The following is a 20094-nucleotide window of genomic DNA, read 5'->3' on the forward strand; positions in this document are numbered from 1 at the left end:
CCTGCCTTCACTCACTAAGTACTGTAGCTGTGTTAAACTACTGTCCTACCATGATACCCTGCCTTCACTCACTAAGTACTGTAGCTGTGTTAAACTACTGTCCTACCATGATACCCTGCCTTCACTCACTAAGTGCTGTAGCTGTGTTAAACTACTGTCCTACCATGATACCCTGCCTTCACTCACTAAGTACTGTAGCTGTGTTAAACTACTGTCCTACCATGATACCCTTCCTTCACTCACTAAGTACTGTAGCTGTGTTAAACTACTGTCCTACCATGATACCCTGCCTTCACTCACTAAGTACTGTAGCTGTGTTAAACTACTGTCCTACCATGATACCCTGCCTTCACTCACTAAGTACTGTAGCTGTGTTAAACTACTGTCCTACCATGATACTCTGCCTTCACTCACTAAGTACTGTAGCTGTGTTAAACTACTGTCCTACCATGATACCCTGCCTTCACTCACTAAGTACTGTAGCTGTGTTAAACTACTGTCCTACCATGTTACCCTGCCTTCACTCACTAAGTACTCTAGCTGTGTTAAACTACTGTCCTACCATGATACCCTGCCTTCACTCACTAAGTACTGTAGCTGTGTTAAACTACTGTCCTACCATGATACCCTGCCTTCACTCACTAAGTACTGTAGCTGTGTTAAACTACTGTCCTACCATGATACCCTTCCTTCACTCACTAAGTACTGTAGCTGTGTTAAACTACTGTCCTACCATGATACCCTGCCTTCACTCACTAAGTACTGTAGCTGTGTTAAACTACTGTCCTACCATGATACCCTGCCTTCACTCACTAAGTACTGTAGCTGTGTTAAACTACTGTCCTACCATGTTACCCTGCCAGTCTGACAGAAGACAGCCTGCCTTCTTGCTCTCCTTTTCCTCCCTCCCTCCCTCACTTCCTCTGTCATTCTATCGTTGTCTGGTTCGGTCGTTCATCCTCTCGCTCCCCGTGCCAGAACGCCTCATACGCCACACGGCCTGCTGCCGCTCAGCACGCTCCCTACCTCACTCCTCTCACCCCTCCCATATGGCGCTGGAATGCAGCACGTTAAAACAACACCACTTCCTGTTCAGCTTGTGGAGTGATGTGGAGAGCAGGACTGGAGCTGGGAGGGAAGGAGATGGGGGTTGTTGTGGGGTGGTGTGGAGAGCAGGACTGGAGCTGGGAGGGAAGGAGATGGGGGTTGTTGTGGGGTGATGTGGAGAGCAGGACTGGAGCTGGGAAGGAAGGAGATGGGGGTTGTTGTGGGGTGGTGTGGAGAGCAGGACTGGAGCTGGGAGGGAAGGAGATGGGGGTTGTTGTGGGGTGATGTGGAGAGCAGGACTGGAGCTGGGAGGGAAGGAGATGGGGGTTGTTGTGGGGTGATGTGGACAGCATTACTGGAGCTGGGAGGGAAGGAGATGGGGGTTGTTGTGGGGTGATGTGGACAGCATTACTGGAGCTGGGAGGGAAGGAGATGGGGGTTGTTGTGGGTTGATGTGGAGAGCAGGACTGGAGCTGGGAGGGAAGGAGATGGGGGTTGTTGTGGGGTGGTGTGGAGAGCAGGACTGGAGCTGTGAGGGGAGGAGATGGGGGTTGTTGTGGGGTGATGTGGAGAGCAGGACTGGAGCTGGGAGGGAAGGAGATGGGGGTTGTTGTGGGGTGGTGTGGCGAGCAGGACTGGAGCTGGGAGGGAAGGAGATGGGGGTTGTTGTGGGGTGGTGTGGAGAGCAGGACTGGAGCTGGGAGGGAAGGAGATGGGGGTTGTTGTGGGGTGATGTGGAGAGCAGGACTGGAGCTGGGAGGGAAGGAGATGGGGGTTGTTGTGGGGTGATGTGGAGAGCAGGACTGGAGCTGGGAGGGAAGGATATGGGGGTTGTTGTGGGGTGGTGTGGAGAGCAGGACTGGAGCTGGGAGGGAAGGAGATGGGGGTTGTTGTGGGGTGGTGTGGAGAGCAGGACTGGAGCTGGGAGGGAAGGAGATGGGGGTTGTTGTGGGGTGATGTGGAGAGCAGGACTGGAGCTGTGAGGGAAGGAGATGGGGGTTGTTGTGGGGTGGTGTGGAGAGCATTACTGGAGCTGGGAGGGAAGGAGATGGGGGTTGTTGTGGGGTGGTGTGGAGAGCAGGACTGGAGCTGGGAGGGAAGGAGATGGGGGTTGTTGTGGGGTGGTGTGGAGAGCAGGACTGGAGCTGGGAGGGAAGGAGATGGGGGTTGTTGTGGGGTGATGTGGAGAGCAGGACTGGAGCTGGGAGGGAAGGAGATGGGGGTTGTTGTGGGGTGGTGTGGAGAGCAGGACTGGAGCTGGGAGGGAAGGAGATGGGGGTTGTTGTGGGGTGATGTGGAGAGCAGGACTGGAGCTGGGAGGGAAGGAGATGGGGGTTGTTGTGGGGTGATGTGGAGAGCAGGACTGGAGCTGGGAGGGAAGGAGATGGGGGTTGTTGTGGGGTGATGTGGAGAGCAGGACTGGAGCTGGGAGGGAAGGAGATGGGGGTTGTTGTGGGGTGATGTGGAGAGCAGGACTGGAGCTGGGAGGGAAGGAGATGGGGGTTGTTGTGGGGTGGTGTGGAGAGCAGGACTGGAGCTGGGAGGGAAGGAGATGGGGGTTGTTGTGGGGTGGTGTGGAGAGCAGGACTGGAGCTGTGAGGGAAGGAGATGGGGGTTGTTGTGGGGTGGTGTGGAGAGCAGGACTGGAGCTGTGAGGGAAGGAGATGGGGGTTGTTGTGGGGTGGTGTGGAGAGCAGGACTGGAGCTGGGAGGGAAGGAGATGGGGGTTGTTGTGGGGTGGTGTGGAGAGCAGGACTGGAGCTGGGAGGGAAGGAGATGGGGGTTGTTGTGGGGTGGTGTGGAGAGCAGGACTGGAGCTGGGAGGGAAGGAGATGGGGGTTGTTGTGGGGTGATGTGGAGAGCAGGACTGGAGCTGGGAGGGAAGGAGATGGGGGTTGTTGTGGGGTGGTGTGGAGAGCAGGACTGGAGCTGGGAGGGAAGGAGATGGGGGTTGTTGTGGGGTGATGTGGAGAGCAGGACTGGAGCTGTGAGGGAAGGAGATGGGGGTTGTTGTGGGGTGGTGTGGAGAGCAGGACTGGAGCTGGGAGGGAAGGAGATGGGGGTTGTTGTGGGGTGGTGTGGAGAGCAGGACTGGAGCTGGGAGGGAAGGAGATGGGGGTTGTTGTGGGGTGGTGTGGAGAGCAGGACTGGAGCTGGGAGGGAAGGAGATGGGGGTTGTTGTGGGGTGGTGTGGAGAGCAGGACTGGAGCTGGGAGGGAAGGAGATGGGGGTTGTTGTGGGGTGGTGTGGAGAGCAGGACTGGAGCTGGGAGGGAAGGAGATGGGGGTTGTTGTGGTGTGGAGAGCAGGACTGGAGCTGGGAGGGAAGGAGATGGGGGTTGTTGTGGGGTGATGTGGAGAGCAGGACTGGAGCTGGGAGGGAAGGAGATGGGGGTTGTTGTGGGGTGGTGTGGAGAGCAGGACTGGAGCTGGGAGGGAAGGAGATGGGGGTTGTTGTGGGGTGATGTGGAGAGCAGGACTGGAGCTGGGAGGGAAGGAGATGGGGGTTGTTGTGGGGTGGTGTGGAGAGCAGGACTGGAGCTGGGAGGGAAGGAGATGGGGGTTGTTGTGGGTTGATGTGGAGAGCAGGACTGGAGCTGGGAGGGAAGGAGATGGGGGTTGTTGTGGGGTGGTGTGGAGAGCAGGACTGGAGCTGGGAGGGAAGGAGATGGGGGTTGTTGTGGGGTGGTGTGGAGAGCAGGACTGGAGCTGGGAGGGAAGGAGATGGGGGTTGTTGTGGGGTGATGTGGAGAGCAGGACTGGAGCTGGGAGGGAAGGAGATGGGGGTTGTTGTGGGGTGATGTGGAGAGCAGGACTGGAGCTGGGAGGGAAGGAGATGGGGGTTGTTGTGGGGTGGTGTGGAGAGCAGGACTGGAGCTGGGAGGGAAGGAGATGGGGGTTGTTGTGGGGTGATGTGGAGAGCAGGACTGGAGCTGGGAGGGAAGGAGATGGGGGTTGTTGTGGGGTGATGTGGAGAGCAGGACTGGAGCTGGGAGGGAAGGAGATGGGGGTTGTTGTGGGGTGATGTGGAGAGCAGGACTGGAGCTGGGAGGGAAGGAGATGGGGGTTGTTGTGGGGTGGTGTGGAGAGCAGGACTGGAGCTGGGAGGGAAGGAGATGGGGGTTGTTGTGGGGTGGTGTGGAGAGCAGGACTGGAGCTGGGAGGGAAGGAGATGGGGGTTGTTGTGGGGTGGTGTGGAGAGCAGGACTGGAGCTGGGAGGGAAGGAGATGGGGGTTGTTGTGGGGTGATGTGGAGAGCAGGACTGGAGCTGGGAGGGAAGGAGATGGGGGTTGTTGTGGGGTGATGTGGAGAGCAGGACTGGAGCTGGGAGGGAAGGAGATGGGGGTTGTTGTGGGGTGGTGTGGAGAGCAGGACTGGAGCTGGGAGGGAAGGAGATGGGGGTTGTTGTGGGGTGGTGTGGAGAACAGAACTGGAGCTGGGAGGGAAGGAGATGGGGGTTGTTGTGGGGTGGTGTGGAGAGCAGGACTGGAGCTGGGAGGGAAGGAGATGGGGGTTGTTGTGGGGTGGTGTGGAGAGCAGGACTGGAGCTGGGAGGGAAGGAGATGGGGGTTGTTGTGGGGTGGTGTGGAGAGCAGGACTGGAGCTGGGAGGGAAGGAGATGGGGGTTGTTGTGGGGTGGTGTGGAGAGCAGGACTGGAGCTGGGAGGGAAGGAGATGGGGGTTGTTGTGGGGTGATGTGGAGAGCAGGACTGGAGCTGGGAGGGAAGGAGATGGGGGTTGTTGTGGGGTGGTGTGGAGAGCAGGACTGGAGCTGGGAGGGAAGGAGATGGGGGTTGTTGTGGGGTGGTGTGGAGAGCAGGACTGGAGCTGGGAGGGAAGGAGATGGGGGTTGTTGTGGGGTGATGTGGAGAGCAGGACTGGAGCTGTGAGGGAAGGAGATGGGGGTTGTTGTGGGGTGGTGTGGAGAGCAGGACTGGAGCTGGGAGGGAAGGAGATGGGGGTTGTTGTGGGGTGGTGTGGAGAGCAGGACTGGAGCTGGGAGGGAAGGAGATGGGGGTTGTTGTGGGGTGGTGTGGAGAGCAGGACTGGAGCTGGGAGGGAAGGAGATGGGGGTTGTTGTGGGGTGGTGTGGAGAGCAGGACTGGAGCTGGGAGGGAAGGAGATGGGGGTTGTTGTGGGGTGGTGTGGAGAGCAGGACTGGAGCTGGGAGGGAAGGAGATGGGGGTTGTTGTGGGGTGGTGTGGAGAGCAGGACTGGAGCTGGGAGGGAAGGAGATGGGGGTTGTTGTGGGGTGGTGTGGAGAGCAGGACTGGAGCTGGGAGGGAAGGAGATGGGGGTTGTTGTGGGGTGGTGTGGAGAGCAGGACTGGAGCTGGGAAGGAAGGAGATGGGGGTTGTTGTGGGGTGGTGTGGAGAGCAGGACTGGAGCTGGGAAGGAAGGAGATGGGGGTTGTTGTGGGGTGGTGTGGAGAGCAGGACTGGAGCTGGGAGGGAAGGAGATGGGGGTTGTTGTGGGGTGGTGTGGAGAGCAGGACTGGAGCTGGGAGGGAAGGAGATGGGGGTTGTTGTGGGGTGATGTGGAGAGCAGGACTGGAGCTGGGAGGGAAGGAGATGGGGGTTGTTGTGGGGTGGTGTGGAGAAAAAAGGTCTGGTCAACCATAACTAAAACAATCCCCAAAAGAGGTGAGTTAAACTACTGTACCTACCTTAACTACAAGAGCTAGTCTGTGGGTTCTGACCACACCTCAACGGTCAAGATGATTGGTCAGTCACAAATACAGTGTGTGTGTTAATGTGTTTGTTCTGTTGTGTTGTCTACAGATAGAGGGGACACCACCACCACCCCAGTCAAAGTGAAGTGAAACAGGAGGAGGCATCTTGTTGAGTGGGTAAGTTAAGGGTTAATTGTTTGACCGTCCATTTCACTCCTCTTCAATGTTTATATGACAGAGTAGTTAAGTTGCTATACTACCAGAAATACGACTACTAACACTTCCATATGAAACAAGATGATACAAGTTTGTCAACAGATTGGTTTTTAGTTCACTCCAGAAGTATCATAGGGTAACATTTTTGGCACATTTCTGAATGAGGAAACATCCTGTTGAATGATTGCATTCAAAGTTTCCAGAAAGCACACTTGGCTGTTGATAGTGTTAACCTCAACACATTCCTTCCTCATGAGTCCTCTTCACACTTGACTGAGTCCCTCAATGAGAAGTTGTCTATCTACCTACAACAAGGACTGAGAGCACACACATGCTATTTACTGAGCAGAGAGCGCTGTTGAGGAAGTATGGAGGGTGAGTGTGTGCGTGTGTGTGGGGGGGGGGCATGGCTGCCTGGTTTGCATGGCTGCCTGGTGTGTGTGTGTGTGTGTGTGTGTGTGTGTGTGTATGTGTGTGATGGTCTATAAAAGTGCAGGCAGGGGAGGCTTATTCAATCACTGGTGATAATTGCCCCTCTCCACCCCCCTGGGCCGGTCCATTATAGATGGAGGGGGAGTGTGTCTGATCGAGCTGGGATGGTCTATTATGTGAGGCAGGGGGAGTGTGTCTGGGTCAAGCTGTGGTCTGGTCCAGCAGTCAGGCTCTGGGGCAGCAGGGGCTGTTGTTAAGGTCTGACAGGGACTGTGCAGGCTTGGAAAGTGTGCTTTTCTCCCCCCTCCTCTCCTTTCTGACCCAGAACACAGCCCACTGCTCAAGGCCTGTGGGGTCTGGAATCATTAGTACACTCACTAATTTCCTTACAACCACCTCTACCTTTCCCTCCTCCCCACTCCTCAAACCTCAGAGAGAGACAGAGAGACATAGAGAGACAGAGTGAAAGGGAGTGATACAGAGTGAGGCATGCAGTAAGTGATTGCACACAGACACACACACACACACACACACAGACACACACATTAGCCCCACTCTGGAGAGCAGACTTGTGGACAGACAAACACACACATGTACTGCAGGCAGACAGGCAGGCAGGCAGACAGACAGACAGGCAGTGAGGCAGGATGTCACTGTGTGCTGTAATTTGAGGCAGTGCGTTGGAGCTTTGATGTTAAAACGACAGGATTAAGGTAGAAGCAGCCAGAAGACTATGTGTTGACACAAACCCTCTCTCACTAGATAGTGAATTATTTACAACCCAGCAGCGTTCCAACCAGACACACATTCCTGAACTAGAAGAAGTGTGTATGTATGTGTGTGTCTCCAAACCATGGAGCGTAGGGGGCCATGACAGGGCTGAGATCATAGAGACTAGGGAGGGTCTGTCTGCTCCATCACTGAGGACATGTATCTGCTCCTGGACGGGTCTGACAGAGCCCCTCTATAGGCTGTACAGAGTGACAACCAACATAAACACAGTGTCTGGAAGACTACGTCCAGAAACACCTGGACACTGTGTGAAGGGACGGGTAGTTCTCCTCTCTGGGGGTTTTACAATATGAAGCAGGAGTGATGTACCATGGTGTCTCTCTCTCTCTACTCAGCATTAACAACAAGACAGTGGGACTAACCCATAGAACACATGTGGATTCCATCTGTGTGCAAACACACACACAGAGATCTCCCAAAACCTCACCAAGGGCCCCGTCTCTCACCTCTCCAGATGGAGGGCACGAGGAGGCTCGGGGGGAATAGCTCTCAAATTGAATTCAGTGGTGGGTTGTTTAAAGTGGAGCGCCATGTGCAACACATGACCAGGCAGTGGTGTGTGTTAGCGCGCCAGCCTCCGCAGGCAGATCTCTCTCTCTCATATGGTTGTTTTCTTGAGGAATCTCTCCCATATCTAACCCAGAGAGCACGGCACACCTGTTGCACGTTAATTGCAGTGTTCCAGGGTCACGGTGATATAACCTTGTTGAAAGATCTCTCAGCTACAGAGTAGAGGCAGCCCCGGCAGAAGCAGGCAGCAGTGAGCTCAGGAGGCAGGCGAGGCCACCCCGGGACAAGCCAAGCTGACAGGGGGACGTTAGAGGCGGTTGGTTGAGCTAGGAGGCCCTGGCAAGTGACCAACACAGCGAGATGTCTTCTCACAATGCATTCTTTTGTGACAGTTTAAATCAGCCAAAGAGATCTTCTTGTCATAATTTATCTGTGTGCGTGTGTGTATGTTTTATGGGATAAAGCCCCAAGGCTAGAATGGCTTAAAATCACAGACAGTCATTTCTACAGTACAGTAAACTACAGACCTGTAAAACAGGTAGATAGGTCTGTAAACACAGGCTTATTGTCAAAGAATGAGGAACGAAAGTGTAAATGTGTAGCTGTGAGAACCCTACACTGTCCTCTACTGACACAATGACACAGACACACTACTGTCTACAAGCCAGATCCCTCTCTCAGCCTCCAGATCAGACTACATACACCATGTGACGTCATGACTACTCAGATCCTAGAGAGACGTGGAGAGAGAGGTGATTAGATTCAGATGACTAATGTAGTCAATGTCCCCACCTGGACCTACATAACTCACATCAACATACACATGTGCCTCTCCTCCACAGATTGATAAGACACAGTGACAATTAAGTTAGCAACAACAACTAATTACATTTGCAATAGCCACACCAAAAGTTGTGGTTACCCTAGCACTAACACACTTGATTCAAGGAATCATCTCATCATCAAGGCTTTCATTACTAGCACTAACACACTTGATTCAACGAATCATCTCATCATCAAGGCTTTCATTACGAGCACTAACACACTTGATTCAACGAATCATCTCATCAAGGCTTTCATTACGAGCACTAACACACTTGATTCAACGAATCATCTCATCAAGGCTTTCATTACGAGCACTAACACACTTGATTCAACGAATCATCTCATCAAGGCTTTCATTACGAGCACTAACACACTTGATTCAACGAATCATCTCATCAAGGCTTTCATTACGAGCACTAACACACTTGATTCAACGAATCATCTCATCAAGGCTTTCATTACGAGCACTAACACACTTGATTCAACGAATCATCTCATCAAGGCTTTCATTACGAGCACTAACACACTTGATTCAACGAATCATCTCATCAAGGCTTTCATTACGAGCACTAACACACTTGATTCAACGAATCATCTCATCAAGGCTTTCATTACGAGCACTAACACACTTGATTCAACGAATCATCTCATCAAGGCTTTCATTACTTGAATCAGGTGTGTTAGTGCTAGGGCCCCCCTACGGGTCCCCAGGACCAGGACAGGAAAACACAGACCTAGAGAAACTCTACAGATTGATCTAAATTGGAAACAGTGACGACAAGTTTAATAAATGATCTTGTAAATCGCCAGGCCGACGGCCAAGTGACTAAACAATGTACTGCTACTGTCATCCTCACAGTGACACTGTCACCATTGTGTCCCTAATGTCACACATTGTCCCATCTCTGGCATCTGTGGCATTCTTTACTGTCATAGACCTCCTACAGGACAACAGTGAGCTTTCTGTTAAAACACCTTCAAGACAAGAACCAGAACAGCAGCAGCATCTCCAGCTGATTGACACAAATCCCTTCAGTGTTCTATGAAGAGGTGTACTGTGACGTTTATCCTTCAAGTCAATTTAACGTCACTGTCCCCTGGAGGAAAATACATACTGACTTTCTGTCCCTCCCTCGCCCGTACCTGCTACGACACGGCTCATTGGTAGAGAGAGACATGTACGTGCGTGCGTGCGTGCGTGTGTGAGAGAGAGAGTTGGTTCCCTTTCTGCGTGGATGTTTGCCCTGTCTATACCTCTACAACCCCCCTGACAGCCACTAGACAGACGGAGGAGAGGTTACTGGTGTCCTGAAGAACACCTTCAGAAGAAACACAGACAGGAGAGAAAACAGGGCAACGGGGGATGAACAGGTGTGAACACAGATGTGCTATGAGGCTGAGGATGATTCATACATGTGTGTCTCAGTGTATGTTGATGGGGTGTGTGAGACTGTGTACTTCAGACAGCCTGTCCAGGTTACACAGGACATGATGCCATGTCCACTGACTTTCACATTAGTCAAGTATCACATCAGCTGGAACGTAGAGAGTTCATCATCAGATCATTATCAACTCACTGGAAATCCTGATTTCTCCACAGCCTCTATATCTGTTAACATTTGAGGTAAATGTACAGACCTATTTTACATTTTTGGTGACGTGGAGGTGAAAGAATGCTACTGCTTGTTACCTGCTGCTCCTAAATAACTACAGGTTCATTATGAGACGTGTGTGTGTGTGTGTGTGTGTGTGTGTGTGTGTGTGTGTGTGTGTGCTACGGCGGCGGCAGAGGCTGTGGTGACAGAAATGTGATTGGCACACTGCAGGGTAAATCCTCTCTGGAGACATGGGGTGACAGAGGTATTTGGTAGGAGGTGACATGATAGGGCGGGGGACAGTGGCGCATGTAGCCAGAGGGAAGGACAACCAGACAGAGGGACACGGTGACAGAACCACTCAGAGAGTGTGTGTTTGTTTGTCCGTCTGTCCGCCCACGGACTGGATGTGTCACAAACCCTTAGCTTTTGTTGACTTGACCTTTGTTTCTGACAGTAGACGTTCAGGGTTCAGAGGGAGAAAGGTCAAACTGAATGTGACCATACATATTCAGTCATAGGTACCTTCAATCTACATTTGACTGTTGAACAGAGGGACAAGGGTAGGACTGAATGTAAACATACATGTACATCTTCAGTATCTGAATATACTGATTCTTAAAAAATACACACGGCTCTATTTGACCAGGAGAGAAATCTGGAGGTTCAGACCCTCTTTTTCTAGAAACACCGAGCAACAGGGTCCCAAAAAATAAATACTATTCTCTACTAAGAGAGAGAAAGCAGAATTGGGAGTCAGGTAAATCCCTGATCAAAACTATGTTTGATCTCCTGGATAGCCTTTGAAGTTGAAAATAAGTTGAACTTAAGTCAAGATAAATAGTTAATCGTAGCAGTAATATCAGGGGGTGATGATGAATCAGTGTTTCATTCAAAGACATGTAACAATAAACTAGAGGTAAATACAGGATGATGAAAACAAGGTATGGAGGGAGGGAGAGAGAGAGAGATTGGAGTGTGCACATCACACCTGCCTTGTGTGTCAGCACACGGCCACGGAACAGGTTGAGCTGCCTCTAACTAATCCCTGACACACACACACACACACACACACACACACACACACACGATATTCAAACACACACATCATGAAGACAAGTACACACCATCCTCTGACACTCACACCCAGCACAAACACACACAGGCACAAACCACATACTCACTGACACCAGAAGAATGTACACCTGCTGGTTTGCATGATTGAAAACCGACAACGGACAAGTGCTTTCCCTGTACCCATACACTTACAGCCTCTTCATTACAGAGTTATTAGTTCTATTATATGATCAAATCAAATGTGTTGGTCACGCACACACTTTAGCAGATGTTATAGCGGTGTTCAGTGAAATGCTTATGTCACTAGTTCCTAACAATGTAGTAAAATGTAGTAAAAGTCAACAAGTACACAAATGATGCCCCAAAAACATTTGACAACATTTGAAACGTCAGAACGAATCTAATTAACCCAAAAGGCACTGTAACAGTAATCCACATCTACACAGGAGGAATTTACACGAGATATACTCACAATGATATGTACAGCAGTAAATACATTAGAGTGAGATATATCAATAACCCAGTATATTAAAAAATACACCGTGTGTATAAACAGTGTAACTAAAATGCAATGTAGAAATATTAGAATGAGCTATGCGAAGAATACAGTATTTAAATACACAGTACAAAACCCCATGAAAAAATGCATAGAATTGTAGAAATGTTGCGAAATATAAATACATATGTTCAGTATGTGAATGGTGTGTATAGACAGTATGTGAATGGTGTGTATAGACAGTATAGACAGTATGTGAATGGTGTGTATAGACAGTATGGACAGTATGTGAATGGTGTGTATAGACAGTATAGACAGTATGTGAATGGTGTGTATAGACAGTATGGACAGTATGTGAATGGTGTGTATAGACAGTATAGACAGTATGTGAATGGTGTGTATAGACAGTATAGACAGTATGTGAATGGTGTGTATAGACAGTGTGGACAGTATGTGAATGGTGTGTACAGACAGTATGTGAATGGTGTGTACAGACAGTATGTGAATGGTGTGTATAGACAGTATGTGAATGGTGTGTATAGACAGTATGGACAGTATGTGGTGTGTATAGACAGTATGGACAGTATGTGAATGGTGTGTACAGACAGTATGTGAATGATGTGTACAGACAGTATGTGAATGGTGTGTACAGACAGTATGTGAATGGTGTGTATAGACAGTATGTGAATGGTGTGTATAGACAGTATGTGAATGGTGTGTATAGACGGTATAGACAGTATGTGAATGGTGTGTATAGACAGTATAGACAGTATGTGAATGGTGTGTATAGGCAGTATGTGAATGGTGTGTATAGACGGTATAGACAGTATGTGGATGGTGTGTATAGACAGTATGTGAATGGTGTGTATAGACAGTATGTGAATGGTGTGTTTAGACAGTATGTGAATGGTGTGTATAGACAGTATGTGAATGGTGTGTATAGACGGTATAGACAGTATGTGAATGGTGTGTATAGACAGTATGTGAATAGTGTGTATAGACAGTATGGACAGTATGTGAATGGTGTGTATAGACAGTATAGACAGTATGTGAATGGTGTGTATAGACAGTATGTGAATGGTGTGTATAGACGGTATAGACAGTATGTGAATGGTGTGTATAGACAGTATGTGAATAGTGTGTATAGACAGTATGGACAGTATGTGAATGGTGTGTATAGACAGTATAGACAGTATGTGAATGGTGTGTGTATAGACAGTATGTTCAGTATGTGAATGGTGTGTACAGACAGTATGTTCAGTATGTGAATGGTGTGTATAGACAGTATAGACAGTATGTGAATGGTGTGTGTATAGACAGTATGTTCAGTATGTGAATGGTGTGTACAGACAGTATGTTCAGTATGTGAATGGTGTGTATAGACAGTATGGACAGTATGTGAATGGTGTGTATAGACAGTATAGACAGTATGTGAATGGTGTGTATAGACAGTATGTTCAGTATGTGAATGGTGTGTATAGACAGTATAGACAGTATGTGAATGGTGTGTATAGACAGTATAGACAGTATGTGAATGGTGTGTATAGACAGTATGTGAATGGTGTGTATAGACAGTATAGACAGTATGTGAATGGTGTGTATAGACAGTATGTGAATGGTGTGTATAGACAGTATGGACAGTATGTGAATGGTGTGTATAGACAGTATAGACAGTATGTGAATGGTGTGTATAGACAGTATGTGAATGGTGTGTATAGACAGTATGTGAATGGTGTGTATAGACAGTATGGGCAGTATGTGAATGGTGTGTATAGACAGTATGGACAGTATGTGAATGGTGTGTATAGACAGTATGTGAATGGTGTGTATAGACAGTATGTGAATGGTGTGTATAGACAGTGGACAGTATGTGAATGGTGTGTATAGACAGTGTGGACAGTATGTGAATGGTGTGTATAGACAGTATGGACAGTATGTGAATGGTGTGTATAGACAGTATGTGAATGGTGTGTATAGACAGTATGTTCAGTATGTGAATGGTGTGTATAGACAGTATGTGAATGGTGTGTAGTGGTCCTTGTGGACAAATATCTCCTTCATGACATGAAGACTATAGAGTTCAGGGTTCAGCTGAACACTGTGGCACCTTCCTGCTCCCCAACAAGCCATCATATGAGAGAGGGAAATAAAAAGGGAGAGAGAGAGAGAAAAAGGGAGCGAGAGAGAGAGAAAAAGGGAGAGAGGGAGAGAGAAAGAGTTCTCCCACAGAGAGGCGTCTACATCGGGTTGCCTTTTTACACCACATTGGCATGTGACAGATGGTGCTCAGGTCAAGCAGAGTGGTCTCCAAGGCTTGGGGTCAGCGTGTATGGGTCAGTTAGTAAAGAGGCCAGGGGGCTAGTAGCTGTTTAAAGCTGACTGACCTGGGAACAGGAGCAAATCAGCCTTCTAGGACCAGAGCCAGTCTCTGAAGAATAGTCACAATCTAAATCAGATCCAGAGTCAGAAAACCAAGTGTATCAGTTGTAATTTGAGCACAGTGTTGAGCTAGTGTTTACTTTATAGTAGCTGTCCCTAACTGACCTCAGACCTGCTTGTTAGCATTCTAATCTAATTGTGTTCATTATCTAGTAATTCTATTTCTATGTCCCTGACTGACATACAGTGTATGACTGGGGCAGGACAGTGTTGTACATTTGAGTCATTGAGCAGACACTCTTATCCAGAGCCACTTACAGTAGTGAGTGCATACATTTGATCTCATACTGGTCCCCCTTGGGAATCAAACCCACAACCCTGGCGTGGCAAGCACCATGCTCTACCAACTGAGCTACAGGGAACTCCATTACCAGAGACAGTCTCTATCTGAAGAATAGTCCCAGTTTAAATGTGATCTAGAATCAGATCAGAAAACCAGTTTTTGTTTCACTAGACAGAGACAGGTGTTAAGGTATGGGATCAAACGTTAGTTCAAAACCCATCACAAAGGAAAGGAGGATACAGACCTATCCATTGTTCTGGTCTCTGCACACTTTGTATGAATGAGATATTTTTGTATGGTAAAGATCAGACGCCTAATGGGCTAGTCTCTCACCACGTGTCTGTATGAAGAGCTGTGATTGGATAATCAGCCAATTGACCACAGGGATGGTAGGTGTGTAACAGAGGCCTGCTTTGTGTCCATGTGAGTGGGTTGTGACCTCACTGATTTTATTAGTCAGAAAGTTCAAGGGTCACAGGGCTGGGTCACCTCATCAGTGCTGACTGAGGGAGGCAACGGCAGCCATGTGTCAATACCTATACGATCTGCAAAGAGCAAGACAGAGAGTTAGTGTGTGTGTGAATCTCATCCAAGGGGATCTTGTCAGGCATCTAGAATCCCTTCCTCTGCAGTATGTTTAGAGAAAGAAAGGAGAGGATTTAAACTGAACCTCAGACCTTAAAGCTCAGAGGCGGTATAGACATCTGCTAACACACGACTATTGTCTGGCCTGGCCATCGTCTGCCTCTCTTCTCCTCTCCCGGCCTCGCTCCCTGGGAATGGAGCAGCCAAGGCAGCTCTGAAGCGCAGAGGATTTAACCTGGGTCGCATGAGTTGTACATACACACTTTGGAGGTTTTGGGTTTGGAAATGCCCTGGGGGAGTGCAGAAAGTGCACCTGTTGTGGCGGTGGGGCCGGTAGGTGGGCAGGAGGCTCAGGGGTGTGTGTGTGTGTTTCTGTCTCTGCATGTGTGCGTGCGATGGGTGTGTGCCTGTGACAAACAGGCCCTGTTATCTGTCCTGTCTTGGTGGAGGGTTACACAAAGGACACAGCCGCTTTAACAGCAGTGGAAACAGCCAATCTGACTCTGACCCCTGACCTCTAGGAATAGTAATATGGCTCATTGCTTTCAAGTCTTTGTTTTCCTGGCAGGTGATGGTTATCTAATGAGATGTATTAGTTAGGCCAGGGCTTCCCAAACCTCTCCTCAAGCACCCCTAGCCATTCCATCTATGTCATGTGTTTCAGTATAAGCACATCTGATTGGTCAACCAATCACCAAGCACTTCATTAGTTGATTCAGGTGTGCTAGTCCTCGAATACAGTGGATTCAGTGGAAATGTCGAGGGTTTAGGAAACACTTCATTAGGAAGAAGAGATGAGTGGCTACTAGGGAGTTACTAGGGAGAGAGATAGTATGCTGAGTTACTAAGGAGAGAGATAGTATGCTGAGTGCCTAGCTACTAGAGTCCTTTTATGCTGGGACCTTGTCTTTTAATGGAACAATGCTAGTAGTCTAGAGCATTAATAACAGTCTGATCTCCATTACTACAGAGCCAGAGATCAGTCATCCAGGGTATAACACTGTTACCCCTGTTAGATTCACTACAGCAGTGCAGCATCCCACTAGCATTGGGCTCAAGCAGTTTCTATGGATTTACTGCAGTGTACAGCACTAGGGACGTGTATACATAACATTCATAAATGATCACCTCAGCAGCCATGGGAACACTGGTGTGGAGGTCTATCTGCCCACTGGTGACCCCCTCCTCTTACCCCCATCCCCCTAGCTGCTGTCCTGTGAGATGAAACAGGAGCACCCCCACGCACCACCCATCCTAACTCCACTGTCAGTGCCCCCCTCCCCCTGACCACAGCTGGACCCTGTTACCCACAATGCACCGAGTAAGGGTCATCCCTCAACATGACAGCGCCATCCCATAAACCAGGGCCCCCCTAGACAGGTCAGAGGGCAGCAGATGATGAATGGGTAAAAGGAGGAAAGGGGATTATTGAGAGAAAATGGAGGGAGTAAAGTAGAACAGAAGAAAAGAGAGGAGAGTTCTGGGGGACTTTCTGAATTCTGACGGGTCAATCCACGAAGACACTGAAAACACTTATTGTTGATACCCCCGGATAGTTTGGTAAACTGAAACTCCACCTTTAAGTGTGGTGCAAAGTCAATGAAAACATGGAGCTAGGTTAGTGAAGTATACAGTCAATGAAAACATGGAGCTAGGTTAGTGAAGTATACAGTCAATGAAAACATGGAGCTAGGTTAGTGAAGTATACAGCCAATGACAACATGGAGCTAGGTTAGTGAAGTATACAGTCAATGACAACATGGAGCTAGGTTAGTGAAGTATACAGCCAATGAAAACATGGAGCTAGGTTAGTGAAGTATACAGTCAATGAAAACATGGAGCTAGGTTAGTGAAGTATACAGCCAATGACAACATGGAGCTAGGTTAGTGAAGTATACAGCCAATGAAAACATGTAGCTAGTTTAGTGAAGTATACAGTCAATGAAAACATGGAGCTAGGTTAGTGAAGTATACAGCCAATGACAACATGGAGCTAGGTTAGTGAAGTATACAGTCAATGACAACATGTAGCTAGGTTAGTGAAGTATACAGCCAATGAAAACATGGAGCTAGGTTAGTGAAGTATACAGTCAATGACAACATGGAGCTAGGTTAGTGAAGTATACAGCCAATGAAAACATGGAGCTAGGTTAGTGAAGTATACAGCCAATGAAAACATGTAGCTAGTTTAGTGAAGTATACAGTCAATGAAAACATGGAGCTAGGTTAGTGAAGTATACAGCCAATGACAACATGGAGCTAGGTTAGTGAAGTATACAGTCAATGACAACATGTAGCTAGGTTAGTGAAGTATACAGCCAATGAAAACATGGAGCTAGGTTAGTGAAGTATACAGTCAATGACAACATGGAGCTAGGTTAGTGAAGTATACAGCCAATGACAACATGGAGCTAGGTTAGTGAAGTATACAGTCAATGACAACATGGAGCTAGGTTAGTGAAGTATACAGCCAATGAAAACATGTAGCTAGGTTAGTGAAGTATACAGTCAATGAAAACATGTAGCTAGGTTAGTGAAGTATACAGCCAATGAAAACATGTAGCTAGGTTAGTGAAGTATACAGTCAATGAAAACATGTAGCTAGGTTAGTGAAGTATACAGTCAATGACAACATGGAGCTAGGTTAGTGAAGTATACAGCCAATGAAAACATGTAGCTAGGTTAGTGAAGTATACAGTCAATGAAAACATGTAGCTAGGTTAGTGAAGTATACAGTCAATGACAACATGGAGCTAGGTTAGTGAAGTATACAGTCAATGACAACATGGAGCTAGGTTAGTGAAGTATACAGTCAATGAAAACATGTAGCTAGGTTAGTGAAGTATACAGCCAATGAAAACATGGAGCTAGGTTAGTGAAGTATACAGTCAATGACAACATGGAGCTAGGTTAGTAAAGTATACAGTCAATGAAAACATGGAGCTAGGTTAGTGAAGTATACAGTCAATGACAACATGGAGCTAGGTTAGTAAAGTATACAGTCAATGAAAACATGGAGCTAGGTTAGTGAAGTATACAGTCAATGACAACATGGAGCTAGGTTAGTGAAGTATACAGTCAATGACAACATAGAGCTAGGTTAGTAAAGTATACAGTCAATGACAACATGGAGCTAGGTTAGTAAAGTATACAGTCAATGACAACATAGAGCTAGGTTAGTAAAGTATACAGTCAATGACAACATGGAGCTAGGTTAGTAAAGTATACAGTCAATGAAAACATGGAGCTAGGTTAGTGAAGTATACAGTCAATGACAACATGGAGCTAGGTTAGTGAAGTATACAGTCAATGACAACATAGAGCTAGGTTAGTGAAGTATACAGTCAATGACAACATGGAGCTAGGTTAGTGAAGTATACAGTCAATGACAACATGGAGCTAGGTTAGTGAAGTATACAGTCAATGACAACATGTAGCTAGGTTAGTGAAGTATACAGCCAATGAAAACATGGAGCTAGGTTAGTGAAGTATACAGTCAATGAAAACATGGAGCTAGGTTAGTGAAGTATACAGTCAATGACAACATGGAGCTAGGTTAGTGAAGTATACAGCCAATGAAAACATGGAGCTAGGTTAGTGAAGTATACAGTCAATGACAACATGGAGCTAGGTTAGTGAAGTATACAGTCAATGAAAACATGGAGCTAGGTTGGTGAAGTATACAGCCAATGACAACATGGAGCTAGGTTAGTGAAGTATACAGCCAATGAAAACATGGAGCTAGGTTAGTGAAGTATACAGTCAATGAAAACATGGAGCTAGGTTAGTGAAGTACAGTCAATGAAAACATGGAGCTAGGTTAGTGAAGTATACAGTCAATGACAACATGGAGCTAGGTTAGTGAAGTATACAGTCAATGACAACATGGAGCGAGGTTCGTAAAGTATACAGTCAATGACAACATGGAGCTAGGTTAGTGAAGTATACAGTCAATGACAACATGGAGCGAGGTTAGTAAAGTATACAGTCAATGACAACATGGAGCGAGGTTCGTAAAGTATACAGTCAATGACAACATGGAGCTAGGTTAGTGAAGTATACAGTCAATGACAACATGGAGCTAGGTTAGTGAAGTATACAGTCAATGACAACATGGAGCTAGGTTAGTGAAGTATACAGTCAATGACAACATGGAGCGAGGTTCGTGAAGTATACAGTCAATGACAACATGGAGCTAGGTTAGTGAAGTATACAGCCAATGAAAACATGGAGCTAGGTTAGTGAAGTATACAGTCAATGACAACATGGAGCTAGGTTAGTGAAGTATACAGTCAATGAAAACATGGAGCTAGGTTGGTGAAGTATACAGCCAATGACAACATGGAGCTAGGTTAGTGAAGTATACAGCCAATGAAAACATGGAGCTAGGTTAGTGAAGTATACAGTCAATGAAAACATGGAGCTAGGTTAGTGAAGTACAGTCAATGAAAACATGGAGCTAGGTTAGTGAAGTATACAGTCAATGACAACATGGAGCTAGGTTAGTGAAGTATACAGTCAATGACAACATGGAGCGAGGTTCGTAAAGTATACAGTCAATGACAACATGGAGCTAGGTTAGTGAAGTATACAGTCAATGACAACATGGAGCGAGGTTAGTAAAGTATACAGTCAATGACAACATGGAGCGAGGTTCGTAAAGTATACAGTCAATGACAACATGGAGCTAGGTTAGTGAAGTATACAGTCAATGACAACATGGAGCTAGGTTAGTGAAGTATACAGTCAATGACAACATGGAGCTAGGTTAGTGAAGTATACAGTCAATGACAACATGGAGCGAGGTTCGTAAAGTATACAGTCAATGACAACATGGAGCTAGGTTAGTGAAGTATACAGTCAATGAAAACATGGAGCTAGGTTAGTGAAGTACACAGTCAATGACAACATGGAGCTAGGTTAGTAAAGTATACAGCCAATGAAAACATGGAGCTAGGTTAGTGAAGTACACAGTCAATGACAACATGGAGCTAGGTTCGTAAAGTATACAGCCAATGAAAACATGGAGCTAGGTTAGTGAAGTATACAGTCAATGACAACATGGAGCTAGGTTAGTGAAGTACACAGTCAATGACAACATGGAGCTAGGTTAGTGAAGTACACA

At 47.5% G+C, this 20094-nt stretch overlaps 2 protein-coding genes across 2 annotated transcripts in view; one reads left to right on the plus strand and one right to left on the minus strand.

The window, feature by feature from the left end:
• LOC110515614 (coronin-7) overlaps positions 1-20094 on the minus strand; it is a 260709-nt gene that overhangs the window by 91648 nt on the left and 148967 nt on the right. The window lies entirely within an intron of this gene.
• Positions 1-20094, plus strand: part of LOC110512482 (vasorin) — a 55459-nt gene that overhangs the window by 14757 nt on the left and 20608 nt on the right. Inside the window, exon 2 of the mRNA XM_036941758.1 lies at positions 5829-5896. The gene's annotated coding sequence lies outside the window, so the exon portion shown is untranslated. The remainder of the gene's footprint in view (positions 1-5828; positions 5897-20094) is intronic.

This window comes from Oncorhynchus mykiss, chromosome 13, assembly GCF_013265735.2.
Source record: "Oncorhynchus mykiss isolate Arlee chromosome 13, USDA_OmykA_1.1, whole genome shotgun sequence".
NCBI lineage: Eukaryota > Metazoa > Chordata > Actinopteri > Salmoniformes > Salmonidae > Oncorhynchus > Oncorhynchus mykiss.